Source organism: Vulpes vulpes, chromosome 1 (genome assembly GCF_048418805.1).
Source record: "Vulpes vulpes isolate BD-2025 chromosome 1, VulVul3, whole genome shotgun sequence".
NCBI lineage: Eukaryota > Metazoa > Chordata > Mammalia > Carnivora > Canidae > Vulpes > Vulpes vulpes.
This window is the reverse complement of record NC_132780.1, coordinates 166,565,411-166,583,821: the sequence shown is the minus strand read 5'-3', so window position 1 is coordinate 166,583,821 and position 18,411 is coordinate 166,565,411.

The window sequence follows — 18,411 nt, the reverse complement described above, 5'->3', positions numbered from 1 at the left end:
CTCCCTCTCTCTCTGTGTTTCTCATGAATAAATAAATAAAATCTTTAAAAATATATATATTAGCAACCTAAACAAATAATCCCCAAATCTCATTTTCCTAAAGAACAGAAATGGTTTTCAATGAAAGATCTTCAATCAGCACATTTAATTATTTTTTATCTGCAGTAAAACTGGCTTTTCATCATTGAGTCAAAAAGTTTTACTCTGCAGCTTTGTCTAGTTAGAATGGTAATAATTCAACCACGTAGTCAATTTGAAATGCATCCTTTTCTTAGTTTTGTAATGAAAATAAAAATGTTAAACAATATGTAGGAATGTGACGTTAGATATGTTTTGTGCTCACAAAACACAATTATCTAGTAACAAAATTTGATCAGTAACAACACCTTATGGGTTAATCTATGAATTTAGAGGTAAAGTCATTGATAGTTAAAATCATCAGTAATTTTCATAAGCTAGAAATTCACAAAATTATGTAAATTATAATTCTACAGAATAGGGGCTAATTCCATACATATCAATATTAAATACCATACTAGAACTTAAACACAGTTTGAGGAGTGTGAAACTCCAGGAAACGTGACAAGAAAACATATCACTCAAACCCAAGTATATTTCTTTCCTGCCTGATTGTACACTAAAACAGAGAAAAGTTAGCACACTGATTGATTATTCCCATAACCCATTTTCTCATACTTCACATGGGAATTCCCTCAGACCCTCCAGGGTACCCCTCTTGGTCCTCACATTTCTTCCTATAGGCATGAGCCTAGTAGTAGTGGGTATAGAGCTGCTTTCTTAGTATGGCTGGTTACCACTATGACCCAACTGGGTATGGAAGAAAACATGCCTTGTCTATATAACAAACAAAAAAGTCTTTCTTTGACCTCAATTTTTAATTAACACTCAGCAATTTTTCCTGTACTTCCTAATATGCATAAAACTTAGAGATCACATGTATTGTGTTACTCTGGAAAGAAACATTTTATCAGAATATTCTTTGACAAGCATTGGCGGGTCATCTAGTAAAAGTGTGTAGACATGGAGTCAGAAGACCCAGTGTGAATTCCAGTGCTGCTGCTTTTTAGCTCAGTGACTCAGCATGTCACATATTCTCTTCGACCTTCAGTTTCCTCAGGAGCAAAATCGAGGTAACAATTCTCTCAGGTGATAGTTCTGATGTGAGTAAAAAGTGAGATAATACATTGTGAAAACTAACACAATACAAAAAACAAGGCATTTTTTTTTTTTTAATGAGGGCTCAGAAAATCTTTCCTTAGCAAAACCAGACTCCTCAGGTCACATTCACATCTCATTCACATTCACATACTGATAGTTCTCAGGTTGAAAAAAAAACCCAGTTCCATGTGTCTCTGTATGAAATTGAAAAGCAGGTGCACTTTGATTGACTAATGGCTGTATAACTTTGAAGAAAACTGAGCTAAAATAGGATTTTGGTAATATTAAACTGAAACTGAGCAATATTAGAGGCAAGAAGTTCTGCTAGGTTTTCATCTTAAAAAGCCAAAAAATATGAAATAAAAATATGTATTTCTTTCAAAATCCCTACAGAAGTTGCATTTCTTGGTGTCACCAGCCACATTCTAAAACCTATGGATCACTTGAGGACCAATTAGAATCTTCCTGGAAAAAAAAAAGAGAAACCTCTAATTTCTTTCTCTCCAAATCATCTCTTCTCTCATAAAGCAACATCCTTCCCTCTTTCATGGCCATCTGAAAATAGATAGCCAATGGTGTATTCCCTATGTTCCAATAATTAGTATACATCTCTCTTACATCAAACCACATCTACTTGTAGTGATGGTAGCTAAGGTTGCAGGCTAGAAAGATCTTGTTTATATTTGCATATCCCTTACAAATACAAGGGATCCATATATCTATATTTATAATACTTATATATCATATATAACTAGTTGAAGTTAACCAAATATCTAGTCATTGAATATAGGACTATCCTGAAAGCACTGGTTTATCAATAATGGCCAAAATCATAACACTTAAAGGAAAGGACTCACTGTTGGACTACAATTACAGAAGACATTATAAGCAGGGTTAGCATGAAGGAAAAGATGCAATTAAACTTTCCTTTCAGCCTTTACACTTTCCTCTCTTTCTTCCCCCACCGCACCTTCATGCTACTCCCTTATTGCTCAGATAATTATCATACCCCCACACACACATACCCTACCATGACTCCTAATAAATGCCATAAAAATCTTTGTCCATCTCCTTTCAAATACAGCTCCCTTAGTGCCACTTTTCTTCTGATTATGGAAATTCTCACACAAATATAAAACAGAGCTCCCTCCATTATTATTGTAAATATTTACATTTAAATACACAGACATACACATTTATATGTAAATACTTAAATAACTTTTAAATCTAAAATGCCAACTCTCTGATCATGACTTTTATGGTTGTGATAATCTAAGTGCAAAAAAGATACCTAATGATAAGATGATAATAGGGAGATAAGTGATAAAGACAGAGAGATAGACACAGATAGCCAGAAGTCAAGAGTATGTATGTCTATGTATGTTTATATGTATATATGTTCCTACTTGGGGTAAAATACCCTTTAAGTCACACTACTTTAGATAGCCTCCTCATTTATTATAAGTGAGGTCAGCCATATGAAGAAAAAAACATTTTCTCCCTGAATCATGTAAAACATCAAATAATGGACAAGACCTTTGCAAAATGCTTCTTACTCTGCAAACTTGTATCTTTCTTTAATCTTAGGTAAAAATGATTTCTAAAATTGGTTTTGAACCCTCAAATCATTCATGATTGTAGCATTCTATATTCTAACCTCTCTTTTCAGATGTCTTTGTCTCTATGACAGTTTCACAGAAAAATCATTTCTTTTCCTTTTTTGAAAAAAAGTTACTTGCTTCAAGAAACTCCATTCGGGTTCTCCTTCAAAGATTACACAATTGGGAAATAATCTACAGTATTGCAATTTATCTATAGAAAATTATCACATTTAAGCCAACCACACAATATATGTTTTATGCAACCCTTGAAATCAAGGAAATAAGTATAACCTCGGTTTTATGATAAAGGAAAGCATACGTACAACTTAAACTGATAGAACCAACCATAACCTATACCTAGTAGACTACTTATAGAAGTATCTGATGCACCTGAAATTAGGAGTCATGAGTTCTCTTCCCTTCCTCTCTATGGTTATTTCACAAAACAACCACTCTAGATTTGTTTTCTCCTAGCCACTCTAATGTTTGCCCTCCCTGCCTAGCAGGGCCGTGCTGAGAATCAAATGAGATAAAATATATTTTAAAATACTGTATTGTAAGATAAAATCAAAGAGGGAGGCAAACCATAAGGGACTCTTAACTCTAGGAAACAAACTGAGGGTTGCTGGAGGGGAAGGGGAGAGGGATGGGATACCTGGGTGATAGGCATTAAGGAAGACACATGACATAATGAGCACTAGATGTTATATGCAACTGATGAATCACTGAACTCTATCTGAAACTAGTAAAACACTTATGTTAGTTAATTGAATTTAAATAAAATTTTATAAATAAAATAAAATGTGTTGCTTCATTATTACTATTTAAGTAAATAACATTATAAATTATTTTTGACTTTTCAGGAAAACAGAAACTTCTACCTTTATTATTAACTTCCAAAACTAAATATTTCAGTAGCTTAAATTTTTTGACTTGCTGGTTGAAATGCCAAACTATAGATATGAGGCATAAAGGCTTTGGTAATGATAGGATTTGTTAAGTAATTGCTTAAGATCTTACATGTTTTAAGGCACAGATTTTTAGGAATCTGAGAAGACTGCAGGGAGTTAAAGACATAATGGAACCAAACCTAGTAAAGAAGGAGTACTGAGTTCATAGGCTTGGCGTAGAGTCTTAGCCAGCCAACTGACCCTCCCTGTGTCTCTAAACTTTAGTCATATCTCCCAGTCCTTGAATTCCCTAAGTAGATGACCTCAGATTCACCTTTCTTCCCTTAAAGAAAAATGTCTTTAAATAAGGATTAAGTCTCCTTGCAACCCGTTCCCTTTCCCCAACTTTATGTATTTTAAAAGGATACAGAATAGAAAAATTAAGACAATTATGATAAGCTCAAAATTTATCTCCCTAAAATATTGCTTTCACCTTGTCATTCTGCTCTTCCAGATGTCCAGTGTCTTGTAACTGACCTTAAGATAAAGTCCAGTGGCATAAGCAGCCTACATGGTTCAACACAATACAGCTTTATCTGTCCATTTTCAAATCACCTCTTAACAACCCAACAGCATGATTAAATACTCATGCTCATTCCCTCCCCAGCTTCACATGCAACTCTTTCTCTCTACCTATTTGAATTCTACCCAACCGTAAAGGCTATCATAAAGATCTCTGTCTTTGTTGAATACCTCTGAAGTACTTGTTTGCATCTCTCCCTCATTTTTGCCTTTTGCTACTGATTGTTTCATGAGCATGTGTCTAGTTTCCAACTATAAATTATAAATTCCTGAGATAGGAATGAACTTGAAAGTTGGGACAACCTTCAGAGCCACTGCAGAAAAAAGCAATAGCATAACCAACAAAACTGAACGTGAGTATAAGAGTTAATACTGCCATCTTCACAGACCCTCAAAATTTTTCAGAGTATTGTTTTATTAGAGGGGATGACAATTTTGTTCTCTTTGCTATGACACATTTTACAATGAGACTGAATTTCTATCTTCGAATGCTATGTTTGTATACAATTTAGTCATACATTCCTAAAAATGCAGCAAGTATCAGAACAAAAAGACCTATTGTTCTCATTAAGACTGTCACCAAGGGATATATATACATATCATTAAAGATTTTTTTAAAAAGCAGATTTGAGACAATTACAGTTTAATTTATACCAAGTGTAGGTGTTAATAATATTTCTGAACATCTTTAGCTATTTGTCATTCATTTCTTCCACTGGGAATCTTCCTCTTTTGAAAATCAAGGAGAAATGAGGCCAATAAGCAGAAAATCTCACCAAATTTTCACCCTTCCTCCCAAACACTTTACACCCAAATGCTGACCAGATTTTAGAGGGCTATGAATGTACCACAGTCAAATACAGACCTTTGACATACAAAAATAAAATAAAATAAAAATGTGCAGCGACTGATGTTTCTCAATTGTACTTCTAAGTCTTTTTGAAGAAAAATATTGTTAAATGAAATGAAACCGAATTAATCAAGATATAAATAATCTGTGTCTATGTCTATCACTTAGCTAAGGCATTTTATATCTTATAAATTTTACATTTTTCCACAATTTAACACACTTTACTTCCTATCTGATGTAGCAGATTAAAGGTAAACTAGAAGGCTGGTGATAAGTGTCAAAGAAAAGTGCCAAGGAGGCTACACTCTGGAGCACTGGAAATAATGATAAAAATTTATACAAACCACTGTGATATACCTGGTTTTGAGGCCAAGCTGACAAATTAAGAAGAAACATTAGGTTAAGAGTAGAAAACCCAAATCAAGTACAAATTCACAAATTATGGAATTTAGCAAAGATATACAGATGGAGTACCAAAAAAATTCTGTGCAAAAGCTAATGTGGGTGTAGTATTTCTAGGTAAAATTTACCTATTTGTCATAAGTTGAGTTTTTTAGAAATTTTGATGGTAGGCTTGACTTTGCTTGGATTGATAATTACTATTTCCCTAGAGTCCTCTGAGGGCCTTCAACTGAGACTGTATCACCCCTCATACTCCAACTTCATCTGAGATGAATATGGATGTATACAAACACCCCTCACCTGGCTCCCTCCTTCATCTGACCGAAATTGCCTCTTGGTCTCATATTCTCACCTTCATGTTTATTCAGATTTGGATATTAAGCTAATGGCTTTTCTTTCCTGTTGTGCTTCTGCAACTCTGCTTCGGTAACCTACCTATACCCTTTATGTGACCTCTGTTCAGCTCTACTCATTTTAGCAAGAACTTTTCAAAGGAAACACACTGTACTACCTGCCTGACATAATGGCAATGGCCCTGGTTTATCCTCATGAAAAACAGTATTATAAAAGAACCATGTACCAGCATTCCTTGTAAAATGAAGAAACCCTTGCACTGTGTAACATCAGACAGTAAGTTTTAAAGGGTTTTGAATGCTTACCAGTGGCAAAATGTCCAAAATTTTAAGGATACAAGATAGTTTCCTTTAAAAAACACATTTTTTATTCAGTCCAGTCCTAAGGCATCTCTCCTGGTCATTTGTTGCCTCTAAAACTGCCCTCAATTTAAGTGACTTGGCCTTATGAAATAGGATCCATATATCTTCCTTTAGCAATCCAATTTTATCTTACAATATTTTTTGTAGTAGCAATTTTCCTTATTTCCATTTTTTTTACCAGAATCATAGCTAATTTGGTATTGCATGACTTGAGTACACCTTTACCTTCTTTCTCCTCCTCTTACCCAGCTATTTGCAACATAGCAAATCCCATAAGATTTTGAGAGATAATGGAATATACCATCATCTAATATTATATAAATGTAATCAGAAGAAATTTTACTTTCAAGTCTTCTAATTGTTAAAAGTAAATTGATCTCTATTCTATCAATTCAACACTTCAGATACTATATACATAGCAGATTTATAGCTCCTCATTTTTTTGTAACTCTGTTCCCTCAGCCAGAAAATTCCTCCATCTCATACTATTAAATCCTAGGTATTCTTAAACTTCAGTAAAAAAGTCATTTCCCCAAATAAGCTTCATAATACTACCAAACTTTCCTGGCCTCTTACTCTTTCTCTCAATGTCTTCATTTCTTCCTACGTCCCCCTGCACACCACAAGGAAACCCCCTCTCAGCATTCAGATCTCATTCCTACAAACACTGTTCTGCAACACATGCCCTCAGAACTTTACCAGGTAGCTAACGATAATACAACTAAATCAGATGTTTTTTGTAGAACAGAGTCAGTTCAATTACTAACAGATTACTGTTATGTTAGGCTGAATGAGCTCAACAGCAGTTTGCATTACTTTGAACTACAAATGGATTAATGATGCAAATTTTTAGGCATAATGGATGCAATTTTTTAGACATAATATGTGCCAGGGGATAATTTAGGTTAAATAAAGGACTTCATAACTCCTTACGTGGGCCTTTCATAGATGATATCAATGCCAACACTGTATATTTGCAGCAATTCGTAACTAACAAAAGCTAGACTCTGAAATCCAAATCCTAATTCCAACTCTTGAAGCTCTTCTGTTGAATCATCAACTTATTTTTCAATTTATTACTATTATTTATTCATCCTTGCAAAGATTATTAGCTTTATTATGTCTCACCTAATTGTATCAATCTAGGCTCAATCTTATAAGTGAGGTGCTTTTTAAAATGTTATGTAAGCCCGATAAGAATTAACAGCTCTTTCTTCAGTTCTTTTACTCTTGGACATAATTTGGACCCATCTCCTTCCACACAGTACTTTCTGAAATAAGCTTGATCCCTGTATATTTCAGTTAGTTTCATATAGATAAAAAGTGCCGTACAACTGAAATTAATATAACATTATGTATCAACTATTCTTCAATCTTAAAAAATGTGTAGGGCAGCTCAGGTGGCTCAGTGGTTTAGTGCCACCTTCAGCCTAGGGCCTGATCCTGGAGACCGGGGATCAAATCCCACGTCAGGCTCCCTGCATGGAGCCTGCCTCTCCCTCTCTGTCTCTCTGTCTCTCTGTCTCTCTCTCTTTCTCTCTCTCTCTCTGTCTCTCATGAATAAATAAATAAAAATCTTTTTAAAATGTGTATATGCAAAAAACTATAAGACACTGATGAAAGAAATTGACTAAGGCACAAATAAGTGGAAAAATACCCATGTTCATGAATTCGGAGAATTAATATTTTAAAGTGTTCATACTACTCCTGGCAATCTACAGATTCAGTGCAATCCTTATCAAAATTCCAATGGCATCTTTCACAGAACTAGAAAAAGCAATTCTAAAATTTTTATGGAACCACAAAAATCCTGAATAGCCAAAGCATTACTGAGAAAGAAGAACAAAGTTAGAAGCAAAGCACTTTCTGATTTCAAATGATACTATGAAGCTATAATAATCAATACAGTATGGTACTGGCATAAAATAAAAAAAATAGACACACACACCAATGCAACAAAATTGAAAGCCCAGAAATAAACCCAGGTATATATGGTCAACTAATATTTAACAAGAGAGTCAAGAATCCTCAAAGGGAATAAAATAGTATTTTCAATAAATGGAGCTGGAAAAACTGGATATTCAGATGCAAAACAATGAAACTGAACCGATATCTTATACTCACAAAAAATTAACTCAAAATAGATTAAGGACTTAAATCTAAATACTGAAACTACAACTTCTAGAAGAAAACATGGGAAAACCCTCTTTACATTCTTGGCAATGATTTTTTTTTTGACATTATGACACCTGAAGTACAAGTAACAAGAGTCAAAATAAGCAAGTGTTACTACATCAAACGAAATAGTTTCTGCACATCAAGAGAAACAATCAATAGAGTAAAGAGATAACCTATGGAATGAGGGAAAATATTTGCAAACCAAATATATAGGACTCAATAGCAAACAAAAACAAGAAAAAAAAAAAAACAACCCAATTTTTTAAATGGGCAGAGGATCTAAATAGACATTTTTCCTAAAAAGACATACAGATAATTAACAGGTACATAAAAAAAATGCTCCACATTATTAATCATCAAAGTAATGTAAATCAAAATCACAATGAGATATCACCTCAAACCTGTTAGGATCTTTATATCAATAAAAGATAACAAATGCTAGCAAGGAGGCAGAGAAAAGGAAATGCTTGTAGATTGTTGGTGAGACTGTAAACTGGTACAATGACTATGGAAAATGGTAGGGAGGTTCCTCAAAAAATTAAAAATGGAACTAGAATATGATCCAGTAATCCCAGTTCCACATATATATCTTAAAGAAACTTAGTATCTTAAAAACCATCTGCATTCCCTTGCTCATTGTAGTGTTGTTTACAATAGCTAAAACATGGAAATAATCTAAACGTCCATCAGAGGATGAATGGATAAAAAAAAAATGTGGTGTGTGTATAGATGTAATATTATATGGCCAAAACACAAAAGAAATCCTGTCATTTTTAAAAACATGGATGAACCTGGAAGGCATTATGCTAAGTGAAATAAGCCAGACAAAAAATGACAAATACCACATGGTATCACTAAAAACCAAATTTATAGAAACAGAGAGTAGATTGTTGGTGGCCAGGGGTAGGTCACAGAGAATGGGTGGATGTAGTCTAAGGGTACAAACTTCCAGTTATAAGATGAATAATTTGGGGGATCTAATGTACACCTAGCTGGCTATAATTAACAATATTCTATTGTATATTGGAAACTTAAGAGAGTAAACCTTAAAAGTTCTCACTACAAAATAAAAAACAAACAATAGGAAACAGGTAACTATGTTAGCAATTGATGTGTTAACTAACCTTATTTTGGTAATTATTTTCCAATATATACATATATCAAATTATCATTTGGTTTATATCTTAAACTAATCCAATGTTATATGTCAATTATATTTCATTAAGCCAGGGGTGAAGGGAATGTGTGTGTGTGCATACGTGTGTGTGAATTCTGTAGCCATAAGCATTCTTCCTGCAAAGACATATTTGTAAAAGGTGACTCAGTTGTCTGTATAGTTTAATAAAATACAGCAGCAAAACTATCTTTGTAGACATACAACAGAATAAATAACAATATTTTGTAGTATGATTAATCTCACAAATTTCAAATCTTTTCTAACACTTAAATCCTAAAAAAACAGTGCAATATGATTTCTACTACTTAAATAAAATGGTATTTGGTTCCTTTGTGATGATCCCATTACCAAAGTCTCCTGATTAGAAATTAGATAAGCATACAAAATAAATATCAAAGAAACATAAATAAATTGGCATCATCTATAATAATAGCAAAATTGTTTAAACCTTCCTAAAGCTATTCCTAACTAGCAAGAGTGTTTTTGCATAAGTGATACCTAGGGGCTTAAAAGAATTAACACCAAAGCAGAGTCTTCATCTAAACTCCTTGAATTTCCCCCTCTTTTGCATCTGAGTAATTGACCTATCTACAGTTCAATGACTATTCTAGAATCTATACTACTTGAAAATTAGTATCTTGTTATCTAAACTGCCATTACCAAGATCACATTCCAAAAACTACTGTAATTCTGAGTGAACTCCACTGACTGAAGACTTGAGTCCAATAAAAGATACCAGAGATAAAAGTTTCTGTTTTCTTAAAAGTAGCAAATTTTAAGAACAGAAAAAAATACAGACTTCTCTGTTCTTTAAAGTTAGCCTCCTCTCCTTGTTCTCAATAGATTTTATAACAATGATAGACTCCTCTTTTTACTTATTTCTTCTGCAAAGCTTTTGTTGTGGCTCTATCATCTGAAGACAAAGACAACACTTGAGATATTAGAGGAAAGAAAAGCTTCCACCTCAGGTAGTAAGATAGAAAAAGATGTTAAGGCATATATTATCTCCCTGGACCTATACTGCATTCTTATGAAATCATTTTTATTGTAAGCATTTAGAGTAGTTTTAGGTTGTAAAACCTATTAATATGTTCAATATGTTTAGTTCAAACATGTTTATATCATTTGCTATAATCCAAATGTTGAAATCTACTTTTTAGAATTCTGATGATTTAATAAAACAATTACTTTATACTTCTTGCTGTTCATATTTTTACATTTGGCTATTAACTAATGGTGAATAAAACTATTTTAGATTGCTTTAATAGCTCTGATATATATAAAGGCTTTAGTATTCCCCTTGCCCTTCCTTATAACAATTTAAGTAGGATTTTCCAGTTATCTCAAAAATAACCCTTCCCTTTTCTCTCCTGAAACACATAGTCCAGAAGTTTTTTTTTTCTTAAGTTACTACCAAAATCATTCGTTAATGATAAGAAGAAAAATGGGGTTTTTAATTCATTTTTTGAGTTAAGGGTCTTCACCTCCACTCAACCGTCACTACCATATATGCCATACCTGGAGTTTGGATGCACATCTATCTAGAAAATGGTTGTAAAGGGCCATTTCCTCCTGTACAGACTAAATCTATTTGGAAGGGAAATTTCTAGGTCAAGAGTGCATATGAGTGAACATTGACATTGGCAAACTTTAACCATCTATTCTTTCTTGCATGATTGCTACCAAATCCTACCAGAAAGTTGACCCACAAATATTAAGACAGCTGTCTCTTCATTTCCTTTATACCTGGACATAATTTGGATCCATCTCTTTCCACACAGTTTCTAGTGGTCCAACAGTTTCATTCCAGTAAAGTCATAGCTATATGACTAATGGGAAGGAACCGCTGTGCACTGACCATACTGACAGAATATACCTCAAGGTTGCAGCAGCCACACTATGTCAGTAGGAATCAAAAAATCCAATTCCTGTGATCAAATTACAAACCAACACATATAGGGGAGGGGAATCATTTGTTATATGATCAATTTTACATTACTTTGAAACTTCACATTAAAACACATTAAATACGACAAAAATGTGGAAATGTGGGCAATTTCCATGGTAGGATTTAAATAAATATTTGTTGAATAAATAAATGAAATGTAAACCAACTTGGTCACAAAAGAGAGCTTCACAGTTAACACAAAACAAAAAAGACAATGTGTGAGAGATGTCAAAGACAGCATGTTCACTCTCTCTATCCCACTAGCAAGCCAAATTCTCTGGACCAAACCTCTCTCCACATTATTTTTCTACTCTTCCTTAAAAATAATTTTATTCTATTGTCCACACTCACTGTCACTACTTCACCACCTTCCATGCATTTTAGAGCTTATTTTTCATTGTGAGAGCATCTTCCCATAAGCCCCAAACTGACAAGAGATGGTCAAAGTAGAGTAGAAATGGTGGCAGAGCAGGTGTAGGCAGGGAGAGGTCTGGGATATTACAGAAATACCTGGAGTTTATCTCACCACCAGGAGATGACTCAAAGGATAACCTAGTGAGCAGGTAAACTCACTGGGATTGTCACCACAAAGCTAGGTCTGTGAGTGTCCCTAATTGGGGACTGAACAAGATTCACAACAAGCCCTCAAGCAAATCTGCAAGAGAAAGGCAGTAGGGAGGAACAATTGTATGCTGACAGTGCAGAGAGAACAAACCTTAGGTTGCAGTAGCCATACTGTGACAGCAGGTACAGCAAGAACAGAGGTGGCTATGTGCATGTCACACAAGAGGACATCCCTCAGCAGCAGAGCCTGAGGACAGCAAATGGACCACAGGCTCCTCCCCCAACACTATGAAGTTAAATAAAAATGTGATGTTGTTGAGCAAGGGCACCCCTGCTTCCAGATCCAGAAGAAAAAAGAAGGGGAAGAGAAACCCTCTTTACTCAAAAGAGGCTAACATAATCTGGACAGGACTGAGGAAACCAGGAAGACGATTATCTTTAAAGAGTAAGATTACTCACCTACACCACACAAAATAGGGCTCAGAGATAGGTTAAGTTCACTTGTGGAGAAATAAAGTTATATGTCTACATATCTGAGTTGTAACTATGAGTTTTAAATTTATTACATTTGTAAGTGGAGAGACTAGAACCCAGAGGAATTCTATATTTAGCATGTTCCCCTGCCTAATGGATCTCAACAGAGACTGAGCAGTTAAAGTTCATTGCCAAACAATAATTTTCCTTCCCTAAACGACACACAGATGCAACACAATTCCCTAATTTTAGAAAAAGAAAACTGAGATGCAGAAAAACTTGATGATTAATATAACCACATTCTATGATTCTAATTAACCAGTTTATCAGTCACAGAAATAAAAATTTAGATTTTTTCCCCCAACCAACACCAAGCTAGAGGGATTAGGAGAGAGAACATGAGGGCTTGAGTACTTGGTCTAGGAAAGGTTAAGAAAAGAATACAGCTAAGCTTTCAATTACAGCATAATTGAAATTACTGTTTTGAATCCGAGTTTTATGTTGCTTTTATTCAATTATGAGCTTTCTCTCAGATAACTGAGTTTTAATCATTTGAGAAGTGTTTATTGAGGACTTAATTCTGATCAATTCAATTCATTCCAATTAAGCGTTTACTGGGAATTAGCTGTGTGGCAGCCATTGTGCAAAGTGCTGGGAATAGAGCAATAAGCTAGACCTGTAGAGTTACTGCCCCCATGGGCCTCAGGTGCAGTGGAAACAAGGGGAGGGGGAATTGAAAGAAGTTATGATGACTGTGATAAGATAGAAAACAGAGACTATACGATGCTATGGGATGCCCAAAATAAAAAAAGTCTGATCTTGACTAGCCTTACCCTAATACGTGAATGTCATAGGCCTTTATTTACAGGAGACAGAAATTCATTTTTACTTGATGTTAAAAGTATAATGCCATTCTTAAAAGGCTGACATTTAAAAATCAAATATCATAGAGACCAGAAGTAATTTGAAAAAAATTATAGATTATTAGAATCTGAACATTCATTGATCAAAGTCCCTTCTTTAACATCTGAATTCCCTCACTACCATGGTTTCCTGAAATTTTACATTTTATTTATATCTTATATATATTTCACATATATGTCATATTTTATATCTCACCGATCACTGTTTGATCGAGATGGAAATCAAAGACCATTTATGTGTAAATAGCATAAGTTTATTTTGCATATTATATATTATGGCAGACATTATATTATGTTTTCATTTATAATGAGTTTTAGAACCTAGAAGCTGCAAACATGATTGCACTTAATATTGAGAGTGAATTCATTAGGAATTTGGGGTTTTAAGATTTTATTTATTTATTTTCGAGAGAGAGAGAGCATGTGTGTGTAGGGAGGAGCAGAGGGGGAGGGAGAGAGAATCTGAAGCTGACTCCACACTAGGGAGGAGCCAGTCACAGGGCTCTAACCCACCATTGTGGGATCATGACCTGAGAAGAAACCAAGAGATGGACACTTATTCGACTAAGCCACCCAGGCACCCCTCCTTGACTCTATTTTTTAAACCTCAACCTCTACCTAATCTAGAACTCTCAGCCAAGAATTTGACAACATGATGGTTACTTCAATTACTGGGAAATATAAAAAATAATTTAGAACTAATAATAGCTAGAAGTATTAAAGCTTAAATATTTTAGTTTTGCAATACATTAGAACACACGTGATATTACTGGCATGCTAAGTATTTTTTCTTCTCACTCACTGGCAGTCTGATATGCTTTCATAAGAAGGAAAGAAAGGAAGTTATGGCTAGAAAATAGGTCATGGCACCAGTAAGTGTCACCACAGGACACCAGAGAGTGTCAGACATGAAAATATCAAGTACATCCTACAGGCTAAAATATTTTGGACTCTGTCCTACTACTGATACCTTGGTTTCCCTGTCACATATTCTACCCTCTTGTCCTTGAGTATTTCCAGGAATAGAAAACTTCTCCACCTTAAGTCTATTTTCCTGAAGGCTCTCACTCTGTAGGTAGACTGAAGTTCAATAAGCCAGACTACCTAGATGTAAGACACCAATAGCAGAATGAAGCCTTAACATCCAGTGTAAGAGACAAAAAAACCCCAGCAATTCTATCCAAATGTGTGTGTTGGGATAAGAAAGATATAGGAAAATTTTAGGAAAACTTCACTCTAAGTTTTTATACCCAAAGTGAGGTAAAAGAAGTCTGCAAAACATTCATAGAAAATTAAATTCAATTTCAGAGGGTTATAATGCACTCAGGTTTTGCTAGAATGAAGAGCTAAATATCTACCTCTGCATAGATCTGTAGTAGACATGTTTATAATTACTAATACTTTTCATTATTAAACCCCATTGGTTGATAAAAAGAATAAACAGTTAAAATTATAAAATTAATGTAATCAAGTCTATTGGTTGGACTCTTTATATAATTTTAATTGGCTACATTCTTTAGCCTGGAGATGTTATGTCAAAAGTCTATATTTTTATTTTGAATATGCATTAGTTGAAGTGAAGTCTAATCTGCTATAACAAAGAAAGACAAAAATGCAATGGTTCTTACCAAGATAGAAGTTTACTTCTTCTTCCTGTCATCATTGAGAGCAGATAGATAGACTCTGCTACACAGTTATTCAGGAGCTTAAAACAGTGAAGTGATTCCTCCATCTTTATAGATTCTAATATCCCTTTAATTCATATTTCATTGTTAACTTAGTCACACAAGCATTCATAACTGCAAAGGAGACTACACATTTTATGTCTTCCTGGGTAGGTAGTGCCAACCACCACTGGCACTCTTTTCACAATAATGGGTCAATTCATTTACCATTTTAGAAGTTTAAGACCCCCCCTTCATCAATCATTAATTGGTCCTCTGGGTATAAAACATCACAGGATGTAAAGTTAGTGACACCAACATGGCTTTTTTTTTTTTTTAATTTTTTTTATTTTATTTATTTATGATAGGCACACAGTGAGAGAGAGAGAGAGAGAGAGCAGAGACATAGGCAGAGGGAGAAGCAGGCTCCATGCTCCGGGAGCCCGACGTGGGATTCGATCCCGGGTCTCCAGGATCGCGCCCTGGGCCAAAGGCAGGCACCAAACCACTGCGCCACCCAGGGATCCCCCAACATGGCTTTTTAATCTGTGCAGTTTAGGGACATAGCACCTGCTCTACAGTGGAGTTTATAAAGAATAAATTGGTGCAACTCTAAATTTACTACATGCATCTGCTTTACCTGTTGAAAAATATTCTGGGATTTTGTCAAGAATACTGGACTGACTTGTAAAGTTATTGGTTAATAACTGGAATGGCAGCTTGGTATACTTTATTCAGCAAGAAAGGAGATATATCAATAAAATTAAATTAAATTAAAGCTATGCCATGAAATGGATGCTAGATTTGATTTTAACTGAGACTTGTGATCTAATTTGTAGAGACCTAAGTATTATTAGGAAGGTTACATGGACTTAAAGAAATTGTCCAATTAAACTTAAAATGAAGGGCTGGCATATTTTCCCTGACTACTTTTAATGGTAGATTTGATTTGATTTGATTAATTGGGGAATTTGAGATTTCTGATATTCTTGACTGTTTTTTTTTTTGTCTTTTGAGGATTTAGAAAACTAATAAATGAGATAAAAATTAGACTAATAGGCCACTGCTGAAAATGAGATTAGGTTTTAAATTATTGATAGACTTCCAAAATGTAATGTCATAAGAAGGCCTATTTTATCTTATCATTTGTGTTCTGGTTTGTATTCAAGTTAGTGTAGAGAAACAAAACTCTATATCAGAGGTTCTCAAATATGTGATCTTCAGATCCTTTTAAACTCTTAAAAACTGAAGACCCCCAAACAGATTTTATGTGGATTCTACCTACTGATATTTACTGTATAAAAATGTAAAACTGAAAAAAATGGAAAATTTTAACTATTATTATTATATAAATTATTATTAAATGTTGCCTTACTTTAAATAACAGTAAATATAAAAATAGCTAGACTATCCAAAACAAAAATATATGTGAGAAGAATTACATTGTTGTATGTTTCTTTCAAAACTCTTCAATGTCTGTCTGGCAGAAGGCAGATGAATTCTCATGTCGGCCTCTGTATTCAATCTGGTGTGATATATTATTTTCATCAAAGCAAATGAAGAAAATTCAACCTCCAGAGATATGTAGGTGGAAAAGGAAGATACTTAGGGACCTTCCAAGAGGATCTCAGTGACTCCCAGGAGTCCTCCAAACACACTTTGAGACCATTGCTCTTCACATACCCTGGGCCTTGGATTTAGGTCTTTACACCTTTCTTTTTGAAGGAATTCAAGCTTTTCTTGACCAGGAATGAGCAGTCCTAAGACTTCAATAAGGAAAGAAGTCAAACTTTAACCAAACTGATGTTCTTATCGCAACCTTGAAGAGTTTTTAGATAATGGCTGAAGAAAGATGGTATTGTAATAGGATTGTATGGGGACAGATGGTAACCACACTCCTGGTGAGCACAGCAGAAGTAGAGAGTTGTTGAATCACTATGTTGTACACTTGAAACTAATATAATATTGTGTGTCAACCTTATTATAAATAAGTAAATAAGTAAATAAATAAATAACAATACCTACTTCCAAGAATTTAGTGAACTAATGTGTATAAAAGAGCTTTATTTACCCCTTATCTTACACCTGTACACCTGCTAAAAGGTGCTCCAGTGGGCAGCGTTGGCATGTGCAGTGAAGCTCATATGGATGTGTCAGAATTACCTGTGTAATCTGTCATATAGTGTTTCATTTCTTCAAATATTTAATTTCTCCTCTCTGTGGCTATATCACAATCCAATTTTATAGAGTGTTTATGTAGAAATATTAGTATTTACCACCATATCTAGCATCTAGTAGGTACTCAATAAATTGCTAGTTCTCTTCCATAGCCTGGATCAATGGCCTTGAAAACATCTCAAAAAATGACCTGAGTAAGCCTACATCAGCTCCTCTGCCATGCATAGGTTCTTGGACATCATTATTTTTTTTTCCTTGTGAACTACAACATCTAAGTTTAAATCTGGGATATTTTAGTTAAAATAATTTATCTCACCTTAAAATTCATCTATAGTTTGAAATTCAGGGCCAGGATATTGCATTACAATCCACATATATCTTTACTCTTGAATTTAATGGCAAAAAAGGATGGAAATCTATACACCAAAAAAAAAAAATGATGCTGTAGGAAAAAATAACTTAATATTTAAACAGAGTTTAATAATAGACTCCCAGTTTCTTTCTCTATTTTATTTCCCTGTTACTTAACTACAGCCATATATGCAAGAATTACAGATATCCAAACTCCCAAAAATCAAATTTAAAATGCCCTAAATTCTTTACTTTCTTCTTTTTATTCTTGAATCCCTCTCATCTCTATTTTCAGAGATGCTGCCTTTCTTTCCTGTGGCAGAGCTCATTTGCCATGGCTATTAACAGCCCACAAAATCAATGATTCTCTCTCTCCTTTTTTTGCAATGTCTCATTTCTTCAACTCACACTGAGACCTGCACCAAGTTATGGAAACTGCTCTTTCCAGAGGAGTTTGACCTGAATTCATCTTGAAGTCTTCAGTGTGTTCTGGCTGTTGGATATTGTGCATTTATAACTCATCTTCCTTCTTTCATGCTGAAGATTCTTTGCATTACTATGGAGATAAGTTGAAACAGGAACCATAGAACACAGGTGAGACACTCAGATCTCTGGGCATATGGGCTCAGTAATGGTTTCCTCTATATTACATATATGTACCTGGAACAAATGCCTGGATGCAGTTTTTTCTTCCTGAAGATTTTTTAAAAAGTTCTATTAATCACCAATCAGTT